General features: G+C 41.2%; 1 pseudogene; it reads left to right on the top strand.

Annotated features, from left to right (window-relative positions):
- Positions 1-4,028: 4,028 nt before the first annotated feature.
- LOC102814788 lies at positions 4,029-5,266 on the top strand (annotated as a pseudogene).
- The last annotated feature ends 2,887 nt before the right edge of the window (positions 5,267-8,153 follow it).

Raw genomic sequence — 8,153 nt, 5'->3', positions numbered from 1 at the left:
TACATATACAAAAAGATATTTCTGGAAAGGATTTCTTTCTTATCTTACATGGTACCTATCCTACTTGGTATCATGTTACAGGCTGTCATTCTTTTGGCAATATTTTGTTGCTGTTGTTGACACTGAGTTGATTCCAACCCACAGCAATGGAACAAAACACCGCCCAGTCCTGTGCCATTCTCACAACTGCTGCTAACGTTTGAGCCCATTGCTGCTGCTACTCCATTTCATTGAGGGTCTCCCTCTTTTTTGCTGACCTATACTTTACCAAGCATGATGTCATTCCCCAGGGACTGATCCCTCCTGATAATAGGTCCAAAGTATGAGAGATGAAGTCTGGCCATCTTGGCTTCTAAGAACCATTCTGGTTGTACTTTACCCAGCACAGATTTGTTTGTCCTTCTGGCAGGCCATGGTACTTTTAATATTCTCCTCCAAAACGATGACTCAAATGCATCAATTCTTCTACAATTTTCCTTATTCACTGTTCAACTTACATATGCGTATGAGGTTATTGACGACACCATTGCTTGGGTCAGCAAATCTTAGTCCTCAAACTGGTAAATTTGCTCTTTAACACTTTAAAGAGGTCTTGTGCCACAGATTTGCCTAAAGCAATACATCATTTGATTTCTTGACTGCTGCTTCCATGAGTGGTGATGGTTGATTCTAGTAAAATGAAGTCACTGACAACTTAAATATTTTCTCTATTTATCATGATGCTATTTATTGGTCCAGTGGTGAGCATTTTAGTTTTCTTTACATTGAGGTGTAACCCATAAAGAAGACTGTGGTCTCTGATCTTCATCAGCAAGCATCTTAAGTCCTTTTCACTTTCAGAAAGCAAGCTTGTATCATCTGCATATTGCAGGTTGCTAATGAATCTTCCTCCAATCCTGATGCCAAATTCTTCTTCATATAATTCAGCTTCTTGGATTATTTGTTCAGCATACAGATTGAATAAGTATGGTGAAAAATACAGACCTGGTACATACATTTCCTGATTTTAAACCATTCAATGTCCCCTTGTTCTGTTCAAATGACTGCCTCTTGGTCTATATATGTCCAGGTTCCTCATGAGCACAATTAAGTGTTTCAGAATACTCATTCTCTGTAATATTGTCCATTGCTTGTCATGATCTACACAGTCAAAAGCCTTTGCATAGTCAGTAAAGAACAGGTAAACATCTTTCTGACATTCTCCGCTTTCCGCCAAGATCCATCTGATATCGTCAATAATATCCCTCATTCCATGTCCTCATCTGAATTCAGTATGAACCCCTGGCAGTTTCCTGTCAATATACTGTTGCAGTCATTTTTTAATACACAGAATCACTGTACCAAAAAGAAACGGTTGATGTTCAACCATTTCAAGAGGTAACATATGATCAAGAGCCAATGATACTGAAAAAAGAAGTTCAAGGTGCACTGAAGGCATTGGCAAAGAACAAGGCTCCAAGAATTTATGGAATACAAATTGAAAATTTTCAACAAACTATTGCAGTATTGGAGGCACTCACTCCTCTATGCCAAGAAATTTGGAAGACAACTACCTGGCCAAATGATTGGAAGAGATCCATATTTGTGCCCATTCCAAAGAGAGGTGACCCAAAGGAATGAGGAAATCATCGGACAATATCATTAATTATTTAGTAATATTGCTTCTTCTTGTAGCTAATGCCGTCTAGTTGGTTCCGACTCATAGCAACCCTGTACAGGGTTTGCATGGAGCAGCAGGGTTTGAACTGCCAACCTTGAGGTTGAGTGCTTATCCTATGGTGCCACACCATAACTACAGCAATAGATGAATTTAATATTGCTCTTAGGAAAGCTTAGAAGAAAACTAGAACTCCCCCTGCTGGTTGTATTATGTTACTTTATCATAAATGATAGAAAGGCACCAACCAGGAGAGCCTAGAATGAGTCAGCAACCAAGTCTGGATTACGAACTGGGCTGCTAACCGCAGTTCAAAAGTACCAATCAACCTGTGGGAGAGAAAGATGAGTTTTACTGCTCCTAAAAAGATTTATAGCCTCCAAAACCTTACACAGGGTTGCTGTGAGTCAGAATCAACTTAGTAGCACACAGCCACAGCACCTAACATGATCAGATTAAGATCAGAGGATGAATATACATCATTTCTAAGCTCTCTTCTAGATCTAAGTTACTGTGACTTTGATATTTAGAATTTTATTTTAAAAAGCAGTTTCTTTTGTAATAGGTCACAAGAAATATCTATTCTTTTTCAAAGCCACAAGAATCTTTCAAAAATTAGAGGTGCTAAAAACTATTACTGTACTTTCATATATAAAATAGGCAAATTAGGACAGAAGAGGAGGAGAACTTCTAACTAAAATGTTTGAATACGATGGGGACAAAATTGTTGCTGCAATATCTTATATGCAATTATATTCAGTTCCTTTCATTTAGTTATATTCTGCCCAAGTTACTTCAGGACAGAATACGCTGCTGACCATAATATAAAACATACCTAAAGCTGTTATCAGTTAGTATTAACAAATCTGTGACAAAACCCCTAATTCTGCAATTAGGTTCCAAATTTAAGGTGTAGCTACTTTCACATAAATCTAAATGTTAACTTCTTTTCATCTACCAAATCAACTGAGATTATGAAAAAGGAATAAGCATTTCTGGGTTGGGATGGCAGACTGAAGAGGGAAAAAAAGCATCTAACTTTGGTCCCAACCACAGCTACATTAAAAATAAAGCAGAGGAGACGGCAGCAGCTCCACACTGCCCTGATGGTCCCCGGTGGATGGTGGAGGCAGAGGCAGCAGGAAGAAGAGCTCTCCCCGGGAGCGGGGTGCAGACCTGGCCCATTTCTACACTATCACTGAGCCCAAGTGACACCTGAGGGGCTACACAGTATATAAGGTCACTGCCCGGGGTTGTTTCACAAAGAAATCCAGAGGATGTCCAGGAGATAATCGTACGGAAGAGATACAATACTTCTAAGAAAGAACACAAAGAACTCTGGCAAATCCACAAAAATTTATTCTGACATTCAAGAATTGTTTCCTCCGTTTGCTAAAAGAATAGCATTTGGGTGAATTGATGAAACTATTATTGAAGAGCAAAGATCTGAAGATCTGCTACAGTTTTCTGCTAACATTCCTGCTCTTTATAATAGCAAACAGGAAGACTTTTCCAAAGGTAGAATAATTAATGATGGTTCTGAATCGACTGGTCCTGCCGAAGCTTATTCAGACAGCTTTGCTACAGGTAGTACCGAAGCTGCTCCTTGGAAACCCTATACAGGGTCGCTGTGAGTCGGAACCGACTTGACAGCACTTAACAACAACAACAAAGAAGTTACTGTGACATTTTTGGAAGTCTGACTAAAAATGGCACATGGAAATTGACCTTCTTGATATAGTTCTTATATAACTGTTAGTCTGCTTTAAGGAGTGTAGGTTGCTTTCTTGCCAAGCTGGCTTTGATGTTGGAGCTTTTGATGTTGGTAGGGTCTTATCTGGTAACCTGTGTCATTTCCTCTTGTTGTTGTTGTTGTTGTTGTTAAGTGCCATCGAGTCAGTTCCAACCCACAGCAACATTGTATAGGGTTTCCAAGGAGCAGCTGGTAAGCTTGAACTGCTGAGCTTGCAGTTCAAACGGCTTTGCAATCTGGTGCATTAACCCACAGTGCCACACCAGGACTCCCATTTCCTTTTACTAATTAATTATTTGACTTTGCAATTTTGGAAGGGATGCTTTTCAGATACATGCAGCAAGTAACAGAAAATAATGCGGTGATTGTAATCACCAATGGAGTCCTGGTATGCCCCTATAGGATGAACACTGGACCACAAGGTCAGTTTGAACTGCAAGGCTGACAGTTCAAACTCACCAGCCACTCCTTGGAAACCCTATACAGGGTTACTATGAGTTGGAACCAACTCAACAGCACTTAACCACAATTACCAATACAAATTGAAGATACAACAGAAAATCTTGAGAGTCAATGGTCTTCATGTCGGTAAATGTAGTGACGCGTTCAACCTGGAGGATGGCGGACGCCGGCTTGTGCCACGTGGGTCCTAGCGACCTGTATCCCCTGGTGCTCAGCTTCCTGCATGATCACCAGCTGTCAGAAGTGGTTAACAAGTTCACCAAGGCGACAGGAGCTACCCATCAGGATGCCAAAGCCTCTTCCCTCTTGGACATCTATAGTTTCTAGCTCAAGTCCACCAAGGCCCCAAAGCAGAAGTTACAGGCAAATGGGCCAGTAATTCAGAATGCAAAGAAGACGACTTCATCCAGTGATAGCAGCGAGGACAGCAGCGAGTGCCAAGCAGGTCAGTCTGCCCCAGTATCCTGGAAAGGCTGCAGCCAAAGCATCAGAGAGCAGTAGCAGTGAAGAATCCTGTGATGATGAGGAGGAGGAGGACAAAAAGAAACAGCCTGTCCAGAAGGGTGTGAAGCCCCAAGCTAAGACAGCCACTGCTCCTCCTAAGAAAGCCGAGAGCTCTAGTTCTGATTCCGATTCTGACTCAAGCTCGGAGCATGAGGCACCAAAGAACCAGAAGCCAAATACAACACCTGTGGTAACTAAAGCTCAGGCTAAAACCCCAGCCAAACCAGGAGCACAAACTCAAGTAGCACCTGAAGTAGCCAATGGCAAAGCAGCTAGCAGCAGCAGTAGCAGCACTGATGACTCAGAGGAAGAGAAGGCAGCAGCTACCTCTAAGAAGACTGTACCTAAAAAACCAATTGTGGCCAGGGCTCCAGTGAAAGCGGCTGCTACCCATGGCCAGAACAGTCCAGCAGTGAGGACTCCTCTAGTGAAGAGAAAGAGGAGCAGAAGAACCCATAAAGAAAATACCAGGCCCTTATAGATCAGTCCCCCGCCTTCTTGCTCCCCAACCAAGGAAGTCTCTGGGGACTCAGCCCCCACAAGAAAGCTGTAGAGAAGCAGCAGCCTGAGGAAAGCAGTGAGGGCAGGAGCGATGAGTCTGATTCAAGTTCTGAGGAAAAGAAGAAACTCCCAGCTAAAACAGTTTTCTCTAAAGCAACCCCTAAACCAGCTCCAGCCAAGACTGTGGCCAAGAGAGTTCTTCAGACAGTTCAGACTCAGACAGTTCTGAGGATGAAGATCCTGTGAAGCCAGTCAACACCACCAAAAATCCCTCAAGTAAGCCAGCTGCCATTGCCAAACAGCCTGTAGCTGTTTGGCAATTCCCCAGGGAATTACATTATATCTGTGAAATAAGAGCAGGAAACCATGTAAAAGAAACTTTTAAATAACTGTCCAAAAAATATCCCTACAAGAATAAAAAGACTAGAAAATAAGGTTTCTCCCAGAAAGTATAGCCACTAAAAAAAAAGATGGAAAATCAGGAGGAGAAGATTAAAACATTACAAAATAAGTGTGGAAGTTCCAACAGTCAAACAATAGTATTCCAGAAAGTCTCCAGAATTAAAGGATACACATTTCCCGATTGAAAGCCTACCTTGACCAGAACAATGGTCCTACACCAAGCAATATACTATGAATTCCAGAACACCAAGAACAAAGACAAGATTCCAAGCTCTCAAAGAGAAAAAAATTAACAGGTCCAGTACAAGGATCAGGAATCAGAAAGTTTTCAGACTTCTCAAAAGCAACAATGGCAGCAGGATGGCGATAGAGTACCTATAGAATTGTCAATCAGAGAGAGCAGAATAAAGACATCTTCATACATGTACATCTTCCCAATATTTACCTCTCACGCTCCCTTTCTCAGAGATATGGACAATAATTTAAAAGAGTAATCAAAGAAGAAGGAAGTGTGGATTACAGGAAACAAGAAAGCCAACACAAGAAAAAGTCACAGAGCCTCCAGAACGTGGGTAAAGGGACATCCTGATAGGGCCGTTGTGCACCAGACAAGCAGCGTTGGTTGAGACTCTGGAGCACTGTGGTGCAAGCAACAAGTATGTTGAGGGTGGTCAACACCAACATATTTGCTGCTACTGGACCAACTTTCTGACTTGGGGACAGAATGTCCAGAGTAACTGGTCCTTGTCTATACTTGGTTTTCTAACACTGTGCTAAGAAAGTGTCTTCTCTGCCCTCAATGACCACAAAAGTATTCTACTGTAACCTCCTTCTGAGGACAGGAACAAGACTAGGGTGATCCTTGAATCAAAATAAATAGCACACTACTCCCCCAATCTGGTCATTTAGTACCTAGTCCAAACTAGAACCCTGGCCAGTGCCCTATGACTCATTTATGACCGTGCCCTCTGACTTACACAGAAGTCGTTCCTCTGAATTCTCTGGGAAGTCCATGACCAGACTGTGACCCTAAGACTCTATTGGTTTACCTTCTAAGAGCTTTTATCTTCCAGTGGTAACATCACCCTTCCCCTCCACAATTAGGCTTGAGCTTGCTACTCAGTTTTGCCAAACTATATGTTGTTTATATATATGAAAAGCAAAATAATAAAGCATCTAGAAAATAAAATGAGAGAATATCTTCAAAAGTTTGGGGTAAAAAACATTGCTAAACAGAACAGGAAAAGTACCAGCCACAAAGGCTGAACCAGCAACACAATTTTGGGGAACCACTGTAAAATGTAAATATAGGGTCCCTTATTCAAAAACTGATGTCCTGGTGTGGTGCTGTGAGTTAATGTGCTAGACTGCAAAGCTGGTTAGGACTGTAAGGTCTGTCTGTGGTTTAGGCTTACCAGCTGCTTCTCGGAAACCCTATACAGGGTCGCCATGGGTCGGAATCAACTTGCTGGCACTTAACAACAACAACAATAAATTCAAAAATTAGTAAAAGTTTCAAGACAGCAATAGTAGAGTCATGAGGGACTCTACTGAGCACAGGGTCCTACGCAACTACACAGCCACACATCCATGAAGCTAGCCCTGGATAAAGGGAAAAGATGGAAAAGCTGAACTACATAAAATGTAAAAACATTTGCTTATTAAATCACATACTTAAAGAGTGTGAAAAGGAAAAGAAATCAAAAAGTGATAATAGGTAGATTACGTAGGTAGATTACAGGGATCTAGGACGTCGATAGTTGATCCTGGTGGGAAACTCCGACATGAACTCCAGAGGACGATGCGGACAGAGCTTTGGTATAGGTAGAGAACACATTCCAATAGTTTGTGCTGAAGGCAGCTCATGAAACAATGGGAGAAGTGGTACACAAGCTGGATATGGAGTTTACTGGGAACCTGACAACTCACTAAATGTAAGTGAGAGGGTTTCTGGAAGACAGACAAACCAAATGGCAGAACTGAGGGCAGTCCACAAAGCAACTGAACAAGCAAAGAGCCAAAATATATATAAGCTCACCACTGCAACTGATAGCAAGACTGTCATTAAAGGAATGACAGAATGGATTGGCAATTGGAAACAAAACGGATGCAAAAAAAAAAAAAAGCCACTGGAAGAGATGCTGTCAACAGAAATGGTTTTGAGAAGATTGATTGAGCTTCCCAAGGCATGGATATTCAATGGAGTAAGTGTCTGGCCATCAAGGCACCAAAGGCAATGAATGGCCACACAAGAAGCCAGAAAATAAGGCTTCAATTACATTATAGATTGTTACCATCCCTCTTGGAGTTATATTTGCTGATGACAACTTCCAAAGTTTTATTCCCTTTTTCTCACAAGCATCCCTTTATAAATGGTTTTCTCCATTTTGTTTTCTATATTTAATATTAATTTTTCAATTAATAAAAACTGACTTTCAGCTTTAAAAAAAAGGTGAAAATATCTGCAACATATGCATCTGACAAAGGACACATATTCAGAATACATAAAACACTCCTTCAAATCTATAGAAGACTACCACCACCACCAAGAGACAACCATTCCAATAAAGAAACAGGCAAGAGAGACTCAAATAGGAACCTCATACAAAACAAATGGCCAAGTGGCAAATAATCAGGTGGGAATGTGCTAAACCACATCAGTAATCAGCAAAGTGAAAACCATGCAGTCACTATACACTCACTACCAGTTGCTGTTGTTGTTGTTGTTGAGTAGACAGCTCCAATTTAAGATAACCCCATGTATGCCAGAGAAGAACTGTGGTCCATATGGTTTTTGGAAGTAGATCATCAAAACATTCTTCCAAGATACATCTTCAAATAAAGATAAGCAGGAAAAAAAAACACACAAAAAAA

The sequence above is a fragment of the Chrysochloris asiatica genome, unplaced genomic scaffold (genome assembly GCF_000296735.1).
Source record: "Chrysochloris asiatica unplaced genomic scaffold, ChrAsi1.0 scaffold00033, whole genome shotgun sequence".
Lineage (NCBI taxonomy): Eukaryota > Metazoa > Chordata > Mammalia > Afrosoricida > Chrysochloridae > Chrysochloris > Chrysochloris asiatica.
The sequence above is the reverse complement of the archived record's forward strand: the minus strand, read 5'-3'. Positions and strand labels throughout refer to the sequence as shown.